This window comes from Mustelus asterias, unplaced genomic scaffold (assembly GCF_964213995.1).
Source record: "Mustelus asterias unplaced genomic scaffold, sMusAst1.hap1.1 HAP1_SCAFFOLD_604, whole genome shotgun sequence".
NCBI lineage: Eukaryota > Metazoa > Chordata > Chondrichthyes > Carcharhiniformes > Triakidae > Mustelus > Mustelus asterias.
The window spans coordinates 35,111-61,145 of NW_027590554.1; positions in this window are offsets into that span (position 1 = coordinate 35,111).

Sequence of the window (26,035 nt, forward strand, 5' to 3'; positions counted from 1 at the left end):
TTCGGACGTTACAATTTCTGCAGGGAGCGAAACAGGGCCATCCGCTGATACCCAAGTGGAGCCATATTGCAGAGAATCACTTGTATGTATGAGGCAAAATAGTATAGTTCTGTTCCTGATTCACACTGACCAACATAATGTTAATTGCGTGAGACACATTGGCTGCAATACCGTGACATACCAAGAGAGGTAGGCAAAGAAAAATCCAGACATAAATGGTTATTGCTGGTTCATTCGTTCCTGAATACATTTTAAATGAAATTTATAAATATTCAACCTTGAAATTTAATATTTAATATTTCGACCTTGAAACAGGCTGTCCTATCGCCAGAATATGATGATGTTAAGTGTTTATTTTTGTGCAGGTTAGCAATCTCTGTAAGCACATGTTGCACTGTCACATACAATTATCAACCAAAACATTTTGCTCCAATTATGAGAGGATCAGCTGATCACTGTTTATTTATGCAGCCACGGGATTTTGATGAACGGGACAGAATTTAGGGCAAAAACTAAGGTATGACACGGCGAATTTCTTGACATTAGGGCGAACCAAATGTTTTACAACCAGACACGCATTTTTGATGTATTGCTAATATGCCGCCAATTTCCGTTTAACAAACCCAACAAATTGCCTTGAGGAGTGAATATGCATTTGGCGTTGATGGAAGAGTGAATATTAGACAATACAGTAAAATAGATGTGAAGCCATTCTTCACAAGGGCGACACAATGAGTTTTCATTCAGTGACTCTTTTTACGGTGCCTTCCAGAAGAAAAAGAAATCCAACAGCGCAGCACTCTCGATATCTGCACGGAAAAGACAGTCTTAATTGGGGTCTCTGCGTTCTGCCTCGAATTTTAATCCACACTCCTCTAGTCCAGGAATCACATTGCTCTCAAGTGATTGCACACCCAAAACAATACAGAAGATCCTGATCAGATCTGCTCCACAATAAATTCAGTCGTGCATGTTTGGAGTTTTCCAGGACAAAGCAGTTACGGCCAGGCCAATCCACGCTATATGTAATTGTGTCGGTTGTCCCTCCGCAAACTCAATGCCGTGCTGTACTTGGCATGTACATAGTCAATAAAACTGCGGTGCCCTAACCATTTTAACAACAAGAGTAACAATGCTAAAATGGGTGTTTCCAAGCTTCATAAAACCAGGAGGAACAGGATCAGTCCAAGCAGAATGTCATGGCACAGAACTGAATATACTATTTTGATTTCATTTGAGTAGTTTATTGTTGTTTCCATATATTTTCGAGTTATTTTATTTCTTGGGCGCTATACAGTCAGTGAATACCGTACACAGAGAAGGAAAGGAGAGGTTGCTGAATGTAATGATATGGTCACAGCTAGGATTTAGAGAAACGTCAGCTTAATATAAGGTAGATCCATAAAAACGTCTGATGGCAGCAGGGAAGGAACTGTGCTTGGGTTGGTTGGTGCATGACCTCAGACTTTTGTATCTGTTTCCAGACGGAAGACGGTGGAAGACAGAATTCGGACTCAGCATACACGGATGGACAAACAGTGTTCCAACCTAATATCATCAAAACTATTAGAGGCCTTCTTAAATGCCTTCATTGTATCCATCGAATGGAAATGTTTTGGCGGAAGAAAGGATTCATTTAAAAAACAATTGGACCAAACAATCTACGATCTGATTCACTGATGTCCTTTCAGGAAGGAAATCTGCAGTCTTTACCCTGTCTGGCCTACATGTGACTCCAGAGCCACAGCCATGTGGTTGACTCTCAACTGCCCTCGGGCAAGTTGGGATGGGCAATAAATGCTGGCCAGCCAGTAACATCCATGTCCCACAATGAATTTAAAAAGCTGTACATTTCTAAATTCTGAAACTAATTGTAAAATTTTGAGATCTGTTTGCAGTCACTTTTCATAATGTACTTTGTATAGTGTTGTATGGAATAATATTTTCTCACATTAATATTATATTATAAGATAGTATTAATATTATATAATAATATAAAAATGAGCATTCAAATGTAAATGTAACTGAAACGAAAGGTGAAGCACAAGACGTGGAATAAAGTACACACTAAAAAACTGGGCTTATGCAGACTACAAAAAGGCTTCACCACACATACCGAAATGTTGCACACTCTTGACACGTGTATTGAATGTAACTGGCATTTACCTTTCTCCAATGAATGTACATTCTGAAAGGAATGTTTCATTGCAAGGCCACCTGCGCCAGTCCAAAATAAATTTCAACACGCTCAGTGGTGCCTGTCTCCCCGGATATAAGTACATTGCACTGAATCAGTAAGTACCAGACGCAGCCATGCTGAATAAGACATTTTCCGCACATACATGGGCATGCACAGACTGTTTTAAAGAGGACTAAAATAGACCATCTCCAGATTGTATGAGACTCTATTTGAATGGACCATTCTTTGAATGTAACTGAACAGATTAGAATCTGTAAACACCGAATGCATCAATGCTAATCCCATGATTTTAAACATCGCGAACAGGATCTTCCACATGAATGCAGCATTGCCGACCTGCTTGAAATGTAAGATATGGACGTTTTCACAATGAATTAGGGCTGTGCGCATTGAATAGATCTGTCATGACCTTTGAATATTTACATTCAAATAAATGATTATGATCTGGTGTTTTAAAATCGAAGGTAAGAATAATGAACTGGACCTGTCCCGATCAAAGAGATGGACAGTTGTGGTGAAGTTTGTTTAGGGTCTCAGGCAGGTAGTGAACAAAGTTGCATGTGAGGCTTGATCACACAGGATGAGTTATCATTAGGAACAAGATCTTGGCCGCCTGTTCCTTTCAGAAGTAGATAACTGATCAGTTATATTTTGCACTGAAGTATATTTTCGTTGCAATGTTGTTTTGGATGCCGATTTCGCTGTCAAGTTTGCTATCCATTCATAATTTCCCTCGATTTTTAAGTTTACTGAGGCATTCTATAGGAGATTTAATGTTGTCGGTCTGCAGTGACAAGTAGGCCAGACTAGCTCTGGATGGCTTATTTCCTTCACTAAAGTGAAATGTCCAGTGCACCAGGTAGGATGTTGCAACAATAGATGATAGTTTTATGGCCAGCCATAACTGAATATAGCTTTCACTTCAAAATTCCATTAACTGAATTAAAATTTCACCACTTTCCAGTGGTAGTAGAACACATCTATCGAGGAGGATATCCTCAGAATTAGTAGTTCATCAATATAACCCCTACGGCACTGCATTGCCTCAAATGCTAAGGTTTCAGACACGAGGATCCGGCAGGCTTCATTCTCATTTTCATGACTCAATCGTCTACTTTAATTTTCATTACATTTTTAGAGATGTCAACGCGATTCTACAATGGACTTTGAAACTTTCAAATAGAAACAGGTCCGCTACTTCCATGGAATCGATCTTCCCTTCCATCTGAGCATCAAATACAAGTCTGACGGCAGCTGCACTAAACCCCTGATTAAATTTAGTCCAATAAAGTTTTTAAAATCCAAACCAATTAATGATGCCCCCGGAGGCTGACATCACATATAAATCTGACAACGAGTGACTGGAATAAACAAAGCTTTGCGAGGTTCTGTTAGAAATGCACGGAATACCACAAGGATTGCTGTTTGCCGTTTACTATCCCGTCCTTGCCGCTATCGGGGTTCCAGGTTAAGTATTTTAGCCTGGCGTTATTCTGGGGGAATGTATTGATTAGCCTGGGTCACTGCTCTTCTATACGATGTATCTCTTTCATTATATTTTCATACCTTCCTCTGCCGTTTTTTTAAGGTGGATGTCTGGTTCTGTTCTGTCATTGAACTGCTATTTTGTGTGCGTTATCAGACTGTTTGCATGGTGTAATTGTAGTTATATTGTGTTAGATACACTGCAAGAATGTTTGAACTGTAACCGTGTTATCACAGTGTGACTTTTTTTTCCAGTGTCTTAGCGGTATTGTGAGTGAATTACCATAAGGATGACAGGCAGTGTATACAGCCAGACTACTTATTTATTCATAGAATCATAGAAACCCTACAGTGCAGAAGGAGGCCATTCGGCCCATCGAGTCTGCACCGACCACAATCCCACCCAGGCCCTACCCCCACATATTTTACCCGCTAATTCCTCTAACCTACGCATCCCAGGACTCTAAGGGGCAATTTTTTTAACCTGGCCAATCAACCGAACCCGCACACCTTTGGACTGTGGGAGGAAACAGGAGCACACGGAGGAAACCCACGCAGACACGAGGAGAATGTGCAAACTCCACACAGACAGTGACCCGAGCCGGGAATCGAACCCGGGACCCTGGAGCTGTGAAGCAGCAGTGCTAACCACTGTGCTACCGTGCCGCCCCTCTATTCTCTCTATTGGAACAATTACCTTGGCGAGAATAGTACATTGTCATCAAGGTTCATGCAGTTATATTATGTTAGTGTCAATGTTACTGTCATGTAATCGTCACATTATCATTCCAGTTTACATGAAATGTCAATATGTTACTCACATCCAAGCTCCAGGGGAATAACCAAACTATGATTTCGGTGTGAAAGTACATGCATTGTGATTTGAAAACAATCTGCTGACAAATAGTCGCACTGTGAAAACGGGGTAATTTTAACTTACTGTGTTGTTACTGCCCTGTGTGAATTATCGGAAGCTTACCCTTGTCATGTGAGTTAACTGTCACACTGTTCTCCCAATATGAAAATGCGTTAGACAGTTACGGTGACAGCATTTTCCATAAATTATTGATTGTGTACTGATTATTGAAACACTAAATCATGCCAAAAGAATATCATGAATTTATTTATTGAAATGACGTTGCTGGCATTGTAGTCTACATTAGAATATTGCAATGCTTTACTGCTCCTTAATGAAAACATTTATTGTCACTGCAGAGGTAAATGATCGTCCTGTTAATCGTAATCTGTGCCCCCATACTTTAGATTCTCCAGCCATTGCAAACGCCTGTCAGTTTACTTCCTGTCATTGTCCTTCAGAACACTGGATGTTTCAATGAGATCAAACCTTATTCATCTAAACTCCGGGAAATATCGACAAAATGTAGTCAGCTACTCATCATGGACGATACTCTCATAAAAGGAACACGCATAGTGACCCTTAACTGTTCTGCCACAAATTCAAGTATTTCCGTCCTTAAATTGGGGACATAATGGAAAGATGCAGTTATGGTCACGCCAAATTTTGCGCAACTGTAGAAAGACATCTTTAATCCAGCTGCTGCACAATCCTTACAAGAAAGACCAATTTTACATTGTTACATTGCTGATTTATTAAACGCGACCAATCCTCAACCTTTCTACATTTATTTACAACATTTGAAGCCTCTTCTTGTGACATAATGTATTCCTTTAGTGAAATAGCAAGATTCGGGTGAATATTTCTCGCTGAGCTTTTCATTTTCAATGGCATTCATTCTTGTTGATTTTTTTGATTGTTTCTTGATTGTTCCCAACTGTTATTTCTGGCACTATGCTTTAATCTAATTATCCAACACAAATTATCCAGTTTTTCCCTGATAACAATGTTATCGGCTTCATCTAGGTTGATTTATTTTCTGAGTAGTTCAATCACATGGCTACCGCTGGAGAAACATTTACTATGATGCTACGAATCAGTCCTGCCACATTACACAATATCAGATGTCTGCATCATCAAGTTGTTTCTACAACATAGAAATATAGAAACGTAACATAGAAAGTAGAAGCAGGAGTAGGCCAATTTGCCCGGCGAAACTGCTCCACCATTCATTTTGATTATGGCTGATCATCAGAATCGGCATCGTGATCCCACCTTCTTGCCGTATCCCCAGATCCCTTTAGCCCCAAGAGCAATACATAATTTCTTCCTGAACTCGCACGATGTTTTGGCCTCAACTGCTTACTATTGTAGTGAATTCAACACATTCACCATTCTCCTGGTGAAGAAATTTCTCCTCACCTCAGTCCTTAACCTCACACTATGACCCTTAGTTCTGGACTCCCCCACCATGGAGAACATTCTATCTGAATCTACCCTGCCTAATTCTGTTTGAAATTTGTAAGTCTCCATGGGATCCCCTTCCTCTCGTCTCAACTTAAATGAAGTCAATCCTAACTGATTTAATCTCTCATCAAACCTGCCATCCCAGGAATCAGCCTGGTGAAACTCCTCTTCCATAACAAGGATATCCTTCTTCTGATAAGGGCACCGAGACTGCACATAGTATTCCAGCTGTTGCCTCACCATCGCCATGTAAAATTTCAGGAAAACACCCCAATCCCTATGTTGGAATCCTCTCGCAATGAAGACCATCATACCATTTGTTCTCTTTACTGCCTGCTGATACTCTTTGTTCTTAGCTCTGATGAAGTGTCATCTGGAGTCGAAACGTTGACTCTCTTCTCTCCCCGCAGATGCTGTCAGTCCTGTTTTCGTTTCAGATTCCAGCAGCCGCACTATTTCGCTTTTTGCATTCAGCATTTCTGTTTAGTCTTTCTCAATCTCTATGTCTTTCTTTGTTGCAGCTAACCTAGTAGTGATTGCGATCTTGTCAAGAGGAAGATGTGGTCTCTCCAGATGCATCACTTGCTATCTTGTTTCTATGGCGGCGACAGATCTACTGCTCCTTGTCAGCATGGTGATATTGAACAGGATTGCTGGTATCTATTTCCCATTCAGTTTTCTTTCCATCACGCCAGTGTGCAGCTTTCGTTGTGCCCTAAATTATGCTGGAATAGACAGTTCCGCCTGGTTAACGGTGGCTTTCACCTTTGATCGATTTGTAGCCATTTGTTGCCAGAAGCTGAAAATCAAATACTGCACCGTGAAGACAGCTGCACGGGTCATAACAATCGTGTCCATACTGATTTGTGTCAAAAATTCTTTCTTATATTTTGTATATGAACCTTTGGACGTAATTAACAATGTACCCTGGTTCTGTGGCGTAAAATCAATATTTTATACCGCGCCTGAATGGGTTGCATTTGACTGGATTCAGAGTATTTTAACCCCTTGGCTCCCATTCATTCTAATTCTCCTGCTCAATGCTTTGACTGTCAAACACATTATAGCGGCCAGTCGGGCTCGTAAGAGACTACGGACCGGGAACAATGGAGAGAACCAGAGTGATCCAGAGCTGGAAAACAGGCGAAAATCAATTGTTTTACTCTTTGCCATTTCAGGCAGTTTCATCATCTCATATTTAATATTCTTTATAACCATCCTTTACGTCCGAATAGCGAACGTGACTTATTTCTCAGGTTCTGATGTCAGCCAGTCTACATTTCTTCTGGAGGAATACGGATATATGCTTCAGCTTTTGAGTTGCTGCATCAACCCTTTCATTTACGCAGGGCCCCAGAGCAAATTCAGGGAGGAGTTAAAGAACGGGGTGAAATATCCACTGGTTTTAATTGTTAAATTATGTAAGAGATGAAAAGACTAAAATGAAACATGATTTTAACATTCTCGTCCACCTGATCTGATTTGTGTCTTGTCTCAACTTCAATGAGTTCAATGAAGTCAATCCTAACTGATTTAATCTCTCGTCATGTGGCAAACCTGCCATCCCAGGAATCAGCCTGGTGAAACTCCTCTTCTCTAACAAGGATATCCTTCGTCTGATAAGGACACCAAAATTGCACATAATATTCCAGCTATTGCCTCACCATCGCCATGTAAGATTCCAGTAAAACACCCCAATTCCTATTGTGAAATCCTCTCGCAATGAAGACCATCATAACAATTGTTCTCTTTACTGCCTGCTGATACTCTTTGTTCTCAGCTCTGATGAAGGGTCATCTGGACTCGCAATGTTGGCTCTATTCTCTCCCCGCACTTCCCATGTACATGTTCATTCACTCTGTAATCCTGACCAACTCTGTGAATTTATGAATGTCTAACAATGCCGTGCCCATTCCATATCGTTGTCTATTCTCAGTTATTTTCAAGTTCAATTGTTCGTGATCACTTTGGTCTGGTGCTTTCCTATCAGTCTCGTTTTGCCTGAACATTTTTCATTCATGTGAGGGGCTTAGAGCCTGACCTCTGTCCTGACAGTGGATGACACATTTAAATATTTATTAATTCCACTTAGATCCTTCTTAGTAACAGTTTGAACATTAGGTGCATTCCAGACCTGAAACACTCACTCTGTGAAAACGTGTGCATAATCATGTTGAATTTCGGAACAGTTCTCTGTGTGAAGGTGCAGAACAATTAACAGAACTTTACCAAAAATGAAAATTATACCAGGATAATACTATATACACCATTGACTGTACACTCCGGCACTTTGTCTTATTGCATCTTCAGAGTATCATTAGACTCCTGTCCGATAACCAAGCATTCAGAAAGAGGCTGATAAATTAGGCAAGGGACACTCCAGTGGTGGAGAATGTTGGAACCATTGGGCCAAAGTCAAATGCCAACACCCCCGCCCCCCCCCCATCCCAAGCTAAGCTGCATGTATCACATTTCATGTGTCCAATCGCACACACAGTTTCCCAAAAGTCTGTGGTTTAAAGATAATATTTAATTTGAATGATCAGCATCAATTTTAAAGAGATCCTCTCTGTCGCCAGGTCTTATCCCTAATGGATAGAGAGCTCAATTAAATATTGATTTCACCAGATGACTTCTGAATTTCCCACTTTGTGGTCCTCCAGCTCCCCTATTAGGAAAAACTTGCAGATTTTTACCTCAGCTAGTCCAATTAGATTTTATAAAATGGACACTATACCACCTTCCCTTCTGCCAGGAGAACATATGCGATTTGTATTATAATCCTTCAGATGCCAGTCAATCTATCCGCTTAACTATGTGCTGTATTTTCTTCTGTCTTCCATGAGCAGGTGCAATGTTCTGTAATATAAAGAATGAAAACGTCAATTTCAGTTCCATTGCGAAGTAACTCATAATGTGGCATGATTATGTATTTTTATCGTCTCAATGTTGATCTTCGATTGCATCCCAACGTCAGATGTCCATATTTATTGTTACGATATATTGTCAATCAGAAACAATTGATGCCTGATTTTCATGGAAAATATCTTTTCTGTGCTTCCTACGAATTCTTTCAAATTTATTGACTTCATGTGACACGATGTGCGCTTCACTACATTTAATAGATTCTATCCCTGGTCTGTCTGATTTACTAGTTTTTTTGTCACGTTCGTTTTTATGCTTTCAATTTTGCGATCTATCACTCGATAGGTTTTCTTGTTTTACTTACAATTGTAATTTCTCAATCTTCCCCCAGAAAGAAACTAGTTGCTGATCATTAATAGAGCATTCATTTTATTCTCTATAAGACTAGATATTTTTGAAACATGTGGCAAGCAAATAATAATTCCTCCTTCCATAGGCATGTATTTTTGATGTTAATTAAATCACCTTTATTCGTCTAAGAGTGGTGTCAGCATACGTAGATATGCAGCTCTCCATTTCTGCACCATACTGCATGACTTTTGGTATTGAATGCATTTAATTCATTTCCATTGTCTCCGGATGTTACGTGATTCATTTAGTTCATTGTCATTGTTGCCCTGGCAATCGATTATTTAAATTAACTGCAGACTTCCAGCTATCTAACGGCATGTCGTGCATTCGTTCTTGAACGATATAGTTGCTGTTCAAAGCACAAGGTCATTAATGGCACCAGTCAGTTATATGACTGACTGTAAATGATCGTCTGCTGCACATGCATACATGACTTAAATGCACAAAGTGCTCCTAATGAACTCAACTTAACACATTTATGCACAACCGAGGTGATAATGAGAAGCGAGGACAAGTATTCAAGTCAGGATGAAGAGGATTACGAAGAAATAGAGTATTGAAATGAACAAGAAGTATATTGTAACACCGAAGTTACTGATGGGGATTTTCTGTAAGACTTTGGTCAGATAAAAACACAAGAAGCAACAGCAGAACTGCAGGAATACGAAACATGTATGTGGTGTGAGTATTTGTCATTGGAACAAACCAGGTTGACATGACATGAAAAGGTGGAAGGAAAATATCAAGTAAAATAACTTAAAGCACAGATGCAATAAGTATAGAAATGAAACTTGAAGTGATCAGAGATCTGATCCAGGCGAGTTTCATCTGTGTATTTTATACTCATCGAGCAAAGCGATAGAAGAGGCAGTGCTGCATATATTTAATAATTCGGCATGAACAAGTGTAGTGCGGAGAAGATATTGTTTGCACACGTTATGTCTCTATGTAAAAACACAGCACATGCAAGATAGTCAGTGTCGATGGATCAGTTTATCATTCTCAGGGGAGAAACTAGCGAAATCATTCATCAATGAGAAAATGTGGCAAGATAGAAAACACAGATATGTTGTTTTTAATAAACAACGCGAGTATCGAAATGGAAAGTGCTTTTTGAGCGAGTTCATTGATATTTTGTAGCCTTTACATGCGTTAAAGTAAATGGTAATATAGGTGCATTTTATCAACATTTGCAAAATGCCTTCTAACAAGTGTCACATAATACACCGACAAAAGCTTTCAGAACATGGATTACAGGGGGCATACAGGAGAACAGATATCTGGTCTGCTGCAAAGCAGAAAGTCAATACCATGTGCAAACCTAATAATTTGGGAAGGGGGTCCAACATGGATTTCTGATGGGGAAACGACTCTGTGCACTTTTAAATTTCGAAATTGATGATTCTCCCCAGACACAACTTGCTATTTTTAAAGAGACATCGAGGGCTCCACGTAGTGCAAGATAATCATTTTTGAACAAGGTATGTGCCGAAATTTACATTATTTTACGTGATGTGGGTTTCGCTCAGGACAGAATTTATTGTCTATGCCGAATTGCCATTTTTGATTGTGGCAGTGAGCCATTTCCTTGAATGTTTGCAGACCATGTGTTATAGTTTCACACACAGTTGAGGAATTAGAGACCAATAAGAGGATATAAAGCATAATAAATTACAGGATGTTCACGCAGCAACAATAGATTAAGAGCAATATTGTTCTGATACAGGATGCTCTGTGATGTCGACAGTAACCTGCAGGCGATGAAGGTCCCATGCATCTGTTACTCTTGTCCTTCAAAAATATAGAAGGCACAAAATTGAATGGTGCTGTCCATGGTGACTTTTAAGTTGCTGCAATGGAAATTGCAGATGCTGCACCCTGCTGCCACTGTGAATACAAGGTGGAGGCACTGAATGCTGATGTATATAGATGGATTACTTTTCCTGTTGATGTCAAACTTGTTGTGTGTTGTTGGAAATACACCCCTCATCGGATTGTGCTTGTTCATTTAACAGAGGAGAGTTACCAATCCTTCAATACCATTGTGCCATGATTGATCCGCTGTACAAACCCAGCTTTCTGCCGTCCTTTCAAACACAAGGTGCCCCTTGCTAATTGAACGGTGTAAGAAGTGATAGTTTATCTATCATGCTTTTCCATGCTTATGAAGCCCCCTCATCTTTTCTTTGTCGTCATAGTGTATTACGTTATTGGTTGTGTGGTGAACAATCTGAGCTATTGTATATTTACTTCAAGTTGAGACAAACCACACTCAACACCTATTGTCGCAAGAGAGTGGTCAGCATACTCTCCTTGACTGGTTTTCCACAGCACAAAGTATGCTTTACATCCTCTTATTGGTCTCTAATTCCTCAACTGAATGATGATTTGCACTCAGCCGAATTCTCGCTCTCCCGACTGCGGTCTGACGAAAGAGCTTTGTGCTGATAAGAATAATTAGCTTCCCCCCAACCCGATTCTCCTCACCTCTTGCGACGAGGAAACGCCACAAGCACGTCCAAACTCGGATGAACGAATTGGGCTAGTGTACTCTCTATGATTCTCGGACACTGTGAAAATATTTTGCGCCGTTTGAACATAGAATCACACAGCGAAGGACAAAGCCATTCGGTCCATCAAGAGTGCACCAACAACAATCCCACTCAAGCCCTAACCCTGTAATCCCTCCTATTTACCCTGCCAATGCCCCTGACACTAAGTGTCAATTTAGCATGGCCAATCAACGTAATCAGAACATCGTTGGACTGTGGGAGGAAACCGGAGCTTTGAAGGAATCCTACGCTGCCACGAGTAGAATGTGGAAACTCCACGCAGACAGTGACCCAGCCCGTAATCGAATATAGTGCCTGGTGCTGTGAGGCAGCAGTGCTATCCACTCTGCCACAGTGATTGGCATTTGGTAGCATTCGCACAATACTACCAAAACGTGATTTATCCTTCAAATAATATACTCATTGATATATATCTTAATGTAGCTGAGATGAAGCCGACGATAACGATCGTAACTTGTTTGGTTAGATGCCCTTGGCTAATGCCAAGATGGTGCAATGTCACTTCCTCACAGAGGGAAGGCTTGGAGGGAGTGGGCAGGGGTTGATGAGTTATAGAACAGTACAGCACAGAACAGGCCCTTCGGCCCACGATGTTGTGCCGACCTTCATCTGAAACCAAGATCAAGCTATCCCACTCCCTACCATCCTGGTGTGCTCCATGTGCCTATCCAATAACCGCTTAAATGTTCCTAAAGTGTCTGACTCCACTATCACTGCAGGCAGTCCATTCCACACCCCAACCACTCTCTGCGTGAAGAACCTACCTCTGATATCCTTCCTATATCTCCCACCATGAACCCTATAGTTATGCCCCCTCGTAATAGCTCCATCCACCCGAGGAAATAGTCTTTGAACGTTCACTCGATCTATCCCCTTCATCATTTTATAAACCTCTATTAAGTCTCCCCTCAATCTCCTCCGCTCCAGAGAGAACAGCCCCAGCTCCCTCAACCTTTCCTCATAAGACCGACACTCCAAACCAGGCAGCATCCTGGTAAATCTCCTCTGCACTCTCTCCAGCGCTTCCACATCCTTCTTATAGTGAGGTGACCAGAACTGCACGCAATATTCCAAATGCGGTCTCACCAAGGTCCTGTACAGTTGCAGCATAACCCCACGGCTCTTAAACTCCAACCCCCTGTTAATAAAAGCTAACACACTATATGCCTTCTTCACAGCTCTATCCACTTGAGTGGCAACCTTTAGAGATCTGTGGATATGGACCCCAAGATCTCTCTGTTCCTCCACAGTCTTCAGAACCCTACCTTTGACCCTGTAATCCACATTTAAATTAGTCCTACCAAAATGAATCACCTCACATTTATCAGGGTTAAACTCCATTTGCCATTTTTCAGCCCAGCTTTGCATCCTATCTATGTCTCTTTGCAGCCTACAACACCCCTCCACCTCATCCACTACTCCACCAATCTTGGTGTCATCAGCAAATTTATCATTCGATATAAGTAAGCATTAAAACAATGGGTTACAGCCGATTTGGGACTGCTGTCTCAAGCACATCTTTTCTCACAGAGAATGCATGCCCTGGGGGATTAAAAGAAATATGTTCTCTTTACGATACTATTCTACGTGTGTTCGGTGTCCTGGGCAGGATATTGAAGCAATTTGGTGGTCGAAGCAAATTGTGGTCTGTACTTAATGTCTGAATCTTCATCAAGTTTGCAATATTTCACAGAGCTTTTACCACGCCACCCTCAGTTCAATCAGCTATGATCATTAGGCACTGAGGCAGGGTCCTGAAATAATGAAACTGAGGCAGTTTTTCAAAAGAAAGCTGTCGGGGTGAGTTGGGGAACTTTAAACGGTAGATGAAAAGGCATGTGAATCCAGAAAAAGATTCTCATCGCAGAGAGGAGAACGAGGTGAAGATTTCTGAGCAGTTTTGATGGCAACAAGTTTATGTCACGTGCAATTTTTTGCAACTGAAAGAAATGTAAAATGTTTGTTTTGTTTGATTTGTTATGATCCGAGTTGACAGCAAAACTGGATGGCCAGATCCCAGAAAGGAACCATTGATCAAAATATCGTAAGTTTTACCCTTTTTGTCCATAAAACGTGGAGGACCATTATCACAGTACAAAGAATTATTTTTAACAAGGAAACTATATTAATCGTGAGAAGTTGAATTGATGGAGAATATTAATGTATTCCCCCCTTAGTTTATGAATGCACACAGATTTCATGAGTCAGACGGTTTGCACTGTTCATCTGAAGCTACAATTTTCTCACGACCACAAAGTCCCTTCGAATTACAGAGATCTACTATTGTCAAATACACACTCTCCGCTCTGGGAGCAAGTTAAAGCTTGAGTTTTTCTCCTCTGAATACCCACAATTGAATGTCACATGAGAACTTTCAAGCTTCTGCCCAAAAAACCCGCTTCAAAATATTTTCTCATCATAATGTCTTCCCTGAGCTCTTTGCTTTTCGATATCCAGACAAGGTTATCCAAATGACAGTTTTGAACAAAGCTTCCACTCCACTTTTAACAGGCAATCCAATGCATGATTTTGCACCAATTGCTTTCAGAATTATTTGTCTTGACTACAAAACAAACTTTCCACAATTGTTTTGGCAGGAAGCTCATCTAAATGGCTAACCAAATTTCGCATATGGAGCTGAGGGTGGATTCACAGCGGAGTATCCTTTATGATGAACAAGTCATGGATAACACGTTCAATGAAGTGTGCACAGCGCAGGTGAAGATTGAACACACATGAAAGACATGCGTGCCCAATAGGCAGACTAAAGGAAAGCAAGTAGCGCCGAAGTCCCCTAAAGCTAGCCCCCTTTCTAACAGATACAACGTTTTGGATCCGTTTGGGGAAATGGCTGCGTAGGGGCAATCGGTGGCAGCCAATGTCATGGCACCAAGGATGCGTCTTCTCCACAACATGCGAGAGGAAGAAGAAGGACAGTTCTATAGCTGTAGTGAATTCAATTGTAAGGATGGAAAACAAGCTGCATTGCCGCTACATCAGAGGCTTCCGGATGGTATGTTTCCTCCCAGATGCCAGAGGTAGCGTTGTCACTTGAGGGCTGCAGGGTATTCTGAAGCTGGAGGCCAAATAATCAGATATCATGGCACATAAAGGTAGCAGCGATAACAGTAGAAAAAGTGGTGAGGTCCAGCAAGCACAATTTTTGGATCTACGGTAGCAATTCCAGGATTAATGCCGGTGCCACATGCTAGTGAGTTTAGAAATAAAAGGTTTTGTCCAACACATGGCTATAGAGTTGGTGCAGAAGGGAGGATTTTAGATGTCTGGGACATTGAGACCTCTTCTGGGGACGGTGCAACCTGAACAAGGCTGAAGGAGCTGAAACGAAATGGGACCGATGTCTTTGCAGGGAGGTTTGCTCGTGCACTGGCTCATGCTGTTGGGGAGAGTTTGAATTAACTTGGTAGGGGAGTGGAATCGCAAGAGAAGGTTCAGCAGGGGGGAATGCAACCACTAAATTAGAGGAAGAAGCGAGTGCGTCAAGAAGGTATCGAGGTTCTAGGCCCTTTATGGCAGAAGGGAGTTTGGCAAGATTGGATTGTATTTATTTTATTTCAAGGAATCTGACGAACACGAACAGAGTAGATGAATTGAGGCACATATTGAACCATGGGGGTGTGATGTCACTGATGTCACCGCGACATGATTGAGAGAGGGGCAGGATAGGAAGATCAACATTTCAGGATGTATGATGGTCAGGTAGGACAGGGAAGAAGGTGAACGTGGAGGGGGATGAGGGAATCGATTGCAGCTGTACGGAGATTTGACATATTACAAGGCTCAAGAAGCCATCTTAGAGGATGATACGATGATACGATGGCCCAGTAATTAGCATTGCTGCCTCATAGAGCCAAGGAATCAGGTTAAATTCCGGCCTTAGGTAACTGCGTGATGATATCATGTCCTCCTGTGCTTACTCCCAATGTTCCAGTTTCCTCACAAAGTCCAAGGTTGTGCAGATTGATCATGCTATCTTGTCCCTCAGTGTCCAAAGATGTGTAGTTCAGTTGGATGACCCATGATAAATATGCGATGTTATGGGGATTCGCTGCAGGTAGCAGATCCCTTCCAAGAGTCGGTGCAGAATTGATGTACTGATGACTTCCTTCTGCACTGTAGGGATTCTATGATTCTGTCAGTCTGAGAAAAGCACAAGCGCAGATTTGTAGGCAAATGTCCCAGAAGTGTGAAAGAAATATGATCGGAATAGTGGGGGATTTCAGCTTCCCTAACGTTAACGGGAAGAGTTATGGCGTTAAAGCTTTAGAGGGAGCACAACTCTCCTTAAAATGCTTCCCGAGGAAGCATTTAGACAGAAGATCCTGTAATTAGTTGTAGGTAAGGACCCCAGGCATTTGATTGAAATATTGGTGGGGGAATATTTGGCAGACAGCGATCATAACGCAGACATATTCAAGATTGGTTTGGGAAAGGACACGTATTGGCCGGAAATCAAAGTGATTTTACTCAGGTCAGACACGGGTTGGCCAGTACAGACACGGAGCAGACACTTTTATGTAAATCTGCGGCGGAACAGCGTTCAAACTGGAAACAGGGAGATTGTCGGACTAACATGTTCCAAAAGAGTAAAGCGATGGGAAATTTTAATCGAGTGAACCCTGCATATGGGGGAATATACCACACTGAATTATGAGTAAAGCGGAAGCTTGTGGTAGATATTGAGGGTACAAAACAAAAGAAGACCCGAAAGAGAAGAGAACGTGCAAGACAAAACTTAAACGAAGAGTGAAAATGGGTCATGAAATGATACTGATAGATAAAAAAGAACGTCCCAAGGACTTGTAGAATTTAAAAAAAAAATAGTACTTTTGTAGTTGACGGAGATTTACAAAATCATGAGGGGTCTGGGAAGAGTAGATCAGGAGATACTGGTCCCATGCGTAAAACTATCAAGAACGCGAGGGCACAGACAAAAATGATTTGCAAAATAAGGAAATCAGAGGTGAGTTATTTTTCACACACATTAATGTTTTTGGTCTGGAATGCAGGAACTGAAAGTGTGGTGGAGGCAGTTTGAATCGAAGCATTCAAGATGCCATTGCATGATTATATGAAACTGTGTCAGTGGTGCGGGGAAAAGGCAGGAGAATGGCAATAAGTTATGAACTGGTTTGGGGAGCCGGTACAAACACGATGGACCCAATACTCTCCTTCTCTCGTAACAGTACACTGATACTGTGATCTCCTTGAATTGGGAAGATTGACCTTCAAACACAACAATCATCTTACTTGGTGCTAAGTGTGGCCCAAACGAGCGGAGAGTTTTCCCCTGATTCCCATTGACACCAATATTGAGAGCGCTTCTTGATTCCACACTCGGTCAAATGCTGCCTGGTTATGAAGACACTTCCACCTCAACTCTGAATTTCATCTTTGAACCAAGACTATAATGAGCTCAGTGAACCTGTCTGAATCCAAATTGGCAGTCACTGAGCTGGTTATTGCTGAACAATTACACTTTGATAGCGCTGTTGAAGCGACCTTCCTTCACTGCAATTATGTTTGAGGGTAGTCAAATGGTCCCATAATTGACCGGATTGGATTTGTCCTCTTTATTGTATGCAGAGCATACTTGGCCATATGGTGCCCACGAAGGACTAATCACCAATGTCAAAAAGCTATTTTTTTCACATCAAACTAGGGACAAACGAATGGCAGCTATCCCCTCGTCTGTCTGAACACCATGGTTCCTGATAAAGATGAGAACTTGATGAATTCCTACCGGCATATAGGGCACTTGAATAACCTACTCCCGGCTGAACCCTCCAGTGGATCATCAGAGCACAAATCTACCAGAACCTACTCCTAAATTGGATTAAGGTGTGTAAAACATCCATCGCTGCATTACATTCTGGCCAAAGTGATACTTCCCTCGCAGGCACAGAACAGGAAGTCTTAATTAACCCCAAATGTTCCACATCCAGAAGCACGCCACACCACTACCCAAAACACTGCATTGCTTTCAAAGGCTAGCTCTCCTCTTAAAAGGTTGTACACCCTCACTCGACAATGGTGAAATGTGACAGACAAATAGATAGATGGGTAGACACATAGAGAGGCCGAGAGAGAGGTGGAGAGAAGAGAGAGAGAGAGATGAATAGATAAATGGTTGGAGAGAGAGAGATGAATAGATAAATGGTTGGAGAGATGAATGGACGGATGGACGGATGGACGGATGGGTGGATGGGTGGATGGGTGGATGGACGGATGGACGGATGGACGGATGGACGGATGGGTGGACGGGTGGATGGGTGGACGGGTGGACGGGTGGATAGGTGGATGGGTGGATGGATGGATGGATGGATGGATGGATGGATGGATGGATGGATGGATGGATGGATGGATGGATGGATGGATGGATGGATGGATGGATGGATGGATGGATGGATGGATGGATGGATGGATGGATGGATGGATGGATGGATGGATGGATGGATGGATGGATGGATGGATGGATGGATGGATGGATGGATGGATGGATGGATGGATGGATGGATGGATGGATGGATGGATGGATGGATGGATGGATGGATGGATGGATGGATGGATGGATGGATGGATGGATGGATGGATGGATGGATGGATGGATGGATGGATGGATGGATGGATGGATGGATGGATGGATGGATGGATGGATGGATGGATGGATGGATGGATGGATGGATGGATGGATGGATGGATGGATGGATGGATGGATGGATGGAAGGATGGATGGATGGATGGATGGATAGATGGATGGATGGACAAATGGATGGACAAATGGATGGACAAATGGATGGATGGGTAGATGGACGACCAACGGACGGCCGGATGGATGGATGGGGAGAGAGAGAAGGATGGACGGAGGAGTGAACGGACGGTAAGGAGCATTTCACAGACTGAAAATAAATTGCATTATCATTAGTTCATCCTATGCGCAAAGTTTAAAAAAATTAACAAATTGTTTTAGTGGATAAGTCACCAAATTCTTTAACTCGGCTCTGATTTTACTCTGGGTCCCAGCATAAGTCAATGGGTTAATGCAGGAACACAAAAACAGAAGCATATATCCATTTTCCTCAAGATTAAATGTATCACTGAAACTAGAACCTGAGAAATAAGTAACTTTCACAATTCGGACATAGATGATAGTTATAAAAAATAACAAGTACAACAGGATGAAATTTCCTGAAATGGTGAAGAGTAAAACAATGGACTTTTTCCGCTTGTCCACCTCTGGGTCACTCTGATTCTTTCCATTGTTCTGGGCCCGGAGTCTCCTGCGGGCTCTATTGGCCACTAGAATGTGTCTTACCGTAAGAGCATTCAGCAGCAAAATCAAAATGAAAGGAAGGATAGGGGTTACAATACAACGCATCAAGTCATAAGCAGCCCAGAAAGGGGATGTGTAAAATATTAACTTTACGTTGCAGAGCCAGGGTACATTGCTAATTATGTACATGGGCTCATAAATAAAGTACACAAAGACATTTTTTACACAGGTCAGTGTGGACACGATTCCAATGACCCACGTCGCCACATTTTCATTGCAATATTTAACTTTGAGCTTCTGGCAGCAAATAGCCACAAATCTATCAAACGTGAAAGCGACGGTTAACCAGACAGAGCTGTCCATGGCGACACAATTTAGGGCTGTACGGAAACTGCAAACTGGTGTGACAGACAAGAAGCTGGATGGAAAAAACATTCCAGCAATCCTGTTCAATATTACAGCAGATATTATGAGCAGGAGATCCGCCACCGCCATCGACACCAGGTAATACGTGATACATCTGGAGAGACCACAACTTCTTCTAGCGAGGATCATAATCACTGCTGTGTTAGCTGCAATAGAGGGAAAGAGATTGTGAGAATTTGTGCATGAGATAGCGTGAGAACAAAGAACAAAGAACAATACAGCACAGGAACAGGCCCTTCGGCCCTCCACGCCTGCGCCACTCATGTGCCCAACTGGACCATTCGTTTGTATCCCTCTATTCCCAGTCTGTTCATGTGGCTATCTAGATAAGTCTTCAACGATCCCAGCGTGGTCGCCTCAATCACCTTGCTTGGCAGTGCATTCCAGGCGCGCACCACTCTCTGTGTAAAATACGTTCCCCTGACATCTGTGTTGAACCTTGCCCCCCTCACATTGAACCCGTGACCCCTTGTGTTCGTCACCTCAGACCTGGGAAAAAGCTTCCCACTGTTCATCCTATCTATGCCCTTCATAATTTTATACACGTCTATTAGGTCGCCACTCATCATCCGTCTTTCCAGGGAGAACAACCCCAGTTTACCCAATCTCTCCTCATAGCTAAGACCCTCCACACCAGGTAACGTCCTGTTAAACCTTTTCTGTACTCTCACCAAAGCCTCCACGTCCTTCTGGTAGTGTGGCGACCAGAACTGGACACAATATTCCCAATGTGGCCTAACCAATTTTCTATACAGCTGCAACATCATATGCCAACTTTTATATTCTATGCCCCATCCAATAAAGGCAAGCATGCCATATGCCTTCTTGACCAACCTCTCCAGCTGTGCTGCCACCTTTAAGGATCTGTGGACTTGTGCACCCAGGTCCCTCTGTGTGTCTATACTCCTGATGGTTCTGCCATTTATTGTATAGCTCCCACTAACATTTGATCTACCGAAATGCATCACTTCGCATTTATCTGGATTAAATTCCATCTGCCATTTCTCCGCCCAATGTTCCAGCCTATCTATATCCTGCTGTATTCTCTGACAATGTTCATCACTACCCGCAACTCCAGAATCTGTGTCGTCCGCAAACTTACTGATCACACCAGCTACATCTTCCTCCAAATCATTTATATATATATACATCACAAACAGCAGAGGTCCCAGTACAGAGCCCTGCGGAACACCACTAGTCACAGACCTCCAACCGGAAAAAGACCCCTCCACTGTTACCCTCTGTCTTCCATGGCTAAGCCAGTCCTCCACCCATCCAGCTAGCTCACCTTTTATCCCGTGCGATTTAACCTTTTGCACCACCCTGCCATGAGGGACCTTGTCAGACGCTTTACTAAAATCAATATAGACGACATCCACGGCCCTTCCCTCGTCAATTGTGGAAAGTTCATCGCCACAAAACAATTCATGATATTGCATGCTGTGTGATAGATGCAAAATTTATACCTGATTTCAGGGACAATTGTTTCTGCTTAATAATAATATTTTTGTTAATAATAAAGAATGTTAACGAAAGTGACTGTATCTTTAATGAGACCTGACAGAGGAATAATGGGAAGCATATCAAAACCAGCACTGAAGCATTAAATGCACAATACAACGACATGAAAACAAATAATTTAAATAATATTGGAGAAGGTAAATTGGAAAATACCAGCATTAAGTGTGGAAGCTAATAAAGCCACGGATTATATTTCAATGGGTATTAAATGTGGCTCCATGAATGACAGCAAAATTATTTACTGTTGGAAAATTTTGCAGTGAATTTTCTCGAATAAATTTTTAAATAAACCGACAATTATGAGCAGTTCGTCTGAACTTGTGGAGGAGATTTAAGAAGCAGCGCGAAGACTGAATTCTATCCCTGATAATCATCTGAAATATCCGGTGATATATAAAACAATACTCTAAATACGAGAAATTTGACCAGTTATGTTGCTTGACTCATTGCAGAAAACAGAACAATTTGAAACGATGCTGGGTTCTAAGACAGCAGAAGCTGCAGTAAATATGAAATAGGAATCCAGTGCTGAGCCAATGAGTGTTTAGCAATGGAAGCAGGCACATGTTGTTGTGAGTTGCGGATAAATAACAGACATTCATCAAATGATAACTGTTCGCATTATCTAAGCTCTTTACATATCCCTGCCTAACAAATCTCTTGGATGAATTTAGTACAACAATTCTGGTGTTCTTCGATGGTTCAGTGTTTTCAACTAATACATAATCTGTGGGATTGTTTCACTAATTTCAACTTCAGCAGCTCAATAGATTCGCGTTATTACAGTGACAGCAGTTTCATAATTCAACATCGTCAACTGTTCAAATAAAACACAATGACTCAATTTGTACTGAGATCCCATAAAACCATGGATTAGAATCCCGACAGTTCAGTAAGAGGCCATCCAAGCAATGGAGTCTTTACTTACTTCGGTCAGAACATCCACACTTCGTGTGTGTGGAAACCCACACACACACACGAAGAATGTGCAAACTCCACTCAGACAACAACCCAAATCTGGAATTGAGCCCCTGTTCCTTGTGCTGTGAGGCAGCAGTGCGAACCACAGTGCCCCTCTGCTGCTCAGTTTGAGAATTCGCCCAGAGGAATATTGTCAACGCCAACACAACTATCATAATAACACACAACAACTGTATAAATAACAACATTGAATTGTTTTAACCATTATAGCAGAACGGTAAATCAATCAGAATGAATAACACAATAAAACTTCCACTGTCAGATGTTACTGGTGAATGGGACAATTTATATTACCAACTGATGAAATGGTACCTGTCACAGCACGGTTGTACAAGGTTAACGCGGTGCAATCATGTATTTAATGTGAAGAAACTACGGTAAGATGGAAAATTATACCGTTAAATTTGTTGAATTTATGGAATGAACATCAAAAAATTATGTCAGGGAATAGAATAAATTATAATGTCAAATAAGGAATTGTCTGAAGAAGTAGAAACAGGACACTTTTGAGGAATAAGTTAAAGGGCAGAAAATAGAACTTCGACGGGGAAACTTATGTCCCTTTCAATCAGAGGAGGAACTTGGTTCTGTAGAGGTAAGTGGTGATAAATTGGGGGAATTTATGCAGCCAATCAATAATTTTTTGGCAGCTACTAAATAAATGAGATATTTTACCTGAAACTCCGATAGCTGCTATGACTGGATAATAAATGGCAAACACCAGACCTTCTGGTATTCCGTGCATTTCTTCCAGAAGCGCTGATCGCGGTCTGCACTACATTGAAAAATTGTCATATTTATACCTGATGTCAGGCTCTAGGGATATAATTAGATTTCTTGATCTTTTGCATTAATTAAATTTAAGAGAACAAACAGATGATTGCAACAACGGCAAGGTGACACAGTGGTTAGTACTGTTGCCTCATAGAGCCAGGGACTCGGGTCCAATTCATGCCTTGGGTCACTGTCTGCGCGGAGTTTGCACATTTTAACCCTCACCCTAACTCTAACCTTATAACTAAAACTAACCCCAACCCTAACTAACCAACTAACCCGAACACTAACATTAACGCTAACCCTCGATGACATAAAGCCAGTAAAAAACAAGAATACGGACCTTAGACTAGGGGAAAATAAAGAATCAGAACAAAACAAAGAAAATATCACATCACGTAAGAAGAAAACAGCCTCGTAGACAGAGACTAATCTCTCCCTAACCTGCAGACAAAAATATTCTTTGCATCCCCCAGAACGCAACACCACCCTGATGATACGAAGAGCTCCCCCAAGCCCCGCCCCCCGCCCATAACACTACACGTACCCAAAACCATCAAAAGGATGCCCTGCCCCATAAATAAAACCCTTCTACCCAAGCCCAACACCATTATCAAAAACGTCCCACCAACCATCTACCTAGTCCACCTCGACCCTCCCACTTCCCCCCTCACGAATCAATAAGAAAAACCCGAAAGAAGCTGCTCTCCCTTACCATCTGACCAGAAAGTATACAAGGACGAAAGGCAGCCACACCTGAAGACTTATCCACCGCCAGACACTGCCAAAACCTCCAAAAAGAGACCAAGAGCCCACCACCGGCACAAAATATCACAGGGGAAAAAGGGAGTATCCCTCCCACACAAACACCAGGAATGGAACGCAAAGACTGACCCAGGAATCAAAAGACTAAAAACGGTTACCACACAGTGCATAAGGGAACAACAGAGATTCGAAAGCAGAGCCAAAAAAACCAAACACCCGCCCACTCAGCTAAAAAATCCTCAACCCACCCTAACCCCAGAACCATAGATTAAGGAACATAAAACTGAGAACACAGCACACCGTTTCCCTCTCAGTCAATGATTGGAAGGGGGCGAATTCCAAAAACACAGAGAACCAATGAGATGCAACAGCTTCCTGTCACTCGAGGACAAGAAGGGGCAATATTTAAGCCCATATACAGGACACCTAGAGAGGGGAAACGTCTTTAACCCGCAGAGTTAGCAAGGAGCACGGGCTGAACACAGAACACTCACTCACCCCAAAACTGCTGGACGAAACAATGTCGGAAAATGGCAACGAAAAGCACACAAATGACAGAACAGTGAGAACAACTCTCCCTTCCCTTGATGAAGCGTAAGGAAGCAGCGAATCCGGTCGTGATGAACACTAAATAAGCAGGATTTAACCCCAGTTGGGACTGGAGAGGAAAGGTAAGAATGGCCAGTCGCTATTCATCGCCAGCCTGGGAAGTGGGCCGAACGGGAGCTAAATGAACCTCAGCTTAATCTGGTCTCGACCCCTGCAGCCCGAGGGTGAGTGAATCTTCTACATCCACACAAAAATAATGATTCTTGGACGGTGTCCTGGACACAGTCCGCGGATTGATATAGATTCACCTTAATCAATGGGGTAATCCAAAACACATAGGGACCTATTAGAAGAGTCGAAATAATCCACTTGGAGAAGTGTAAACCACTAAACCAAAATATAAATCTGCATGTTTTCAAGCAAGATATAAAATGGAGGGCACACTGGCCAGATGGCGACTCTGTACGGTCCACGGGCAGGTCTCGGAAAAATGCAAATCATTAAGTATTCGATCACCGGAAACAATAGGAAAAACCTGGACAAGGATGAGTCGTCCAACTAAGAAAAGGGCACTCCCTTAAACATGCGGATGCGTATATTCCATGAATCACCTTGAACAATGGAACGAACCCTGTACACAGAGTAACACAATATCACTGACAAAATGAATTCTCCACACAAGGGCAAAAACTAACCCACTGGATCACTTTAAAATAATAAAATACATGTGAAATCATTAATTTATGGGCCGGGACGGTGACACAGCGGTAGGCACCGCTGCCTCACAGCGCCAAAGACCGGGCTAAATTCTTCACTTGGACCACAGTGCGGAGTTCGCACGTTCTCCCCATGTCTACGTGGGTTTCCTCCAGGTTCTCCGGTTTCCTCCCATACTCCAAAGATATGTATTTTATCTGGATTGTCCGTGATAAATTCTCCCTCGCTGTACCCGTTCACAGTAACTTAATTGCATCGTTAATATAAGCCTATTGGGATCCTAATTAAGAAATAACTAACTGGTCAAATAAGCCATTTTTGTACTACCGAAAGTTCTTGCCTCCTGCGAAACCCATAAACCATCCAAATAAACGAGGATGTCCCTAGACTCCCTCGCTCTGCCAACCAATGCCCCCACACTACGCAAATCCACACAACACCTTCCTGCCCACCGCAACATAAAACACTCACAAATAAAAGGTCACTCCATCCCAACTGGTCCGGGAGCCTCTCACCCCGCCCACCCTAGCGGACAGACACGAGAGGCGAAAATGTCAACACATGGGAAGACAACAAACCACCCTTCAAACCACAACATAACCACCAATTTCTCGATCAGGAAAGCCCCAGGAATTTTTCGCCCCACCCTCTGAGCTCCCCTCAGTCGCCCACCTGCTACCACGAAACCCAACTGCACCCCCCCCCCCCTCCACCCCCGGAAAAAAAACAGAGTCTGACTCAGCAACAGACACAAAACCTATCCAACCAGGAAACCCACAAAAAACTCTCCAGCACACATATTACCTTAAGATTCACCCCAAATGCACAGAAACACATAAACCCCAACCTCACCACCCCCTCTGCCAACACACACCACCTCAACAACTACCTCCCCGCAACCACCTAAATACGGCAGAACTCGACCATCACTCTGTTTCCCTCCTCTCTCCCCACAACCCCACCTTAATTCCACTCACACGAGATTTTAATTGCATTTGACTGCGTCATTTTAAACACTTTGACTGCGTCGCCATTCACCATCCCGCACAAGAAAAAGCAAACAAGAGTAATCATATTTATTTTTTAAAAAAGCAAAAGGCCCAGGAGACAAGAAGACAATAAGCCAAAATATAAGGGCAAGACATCACCAG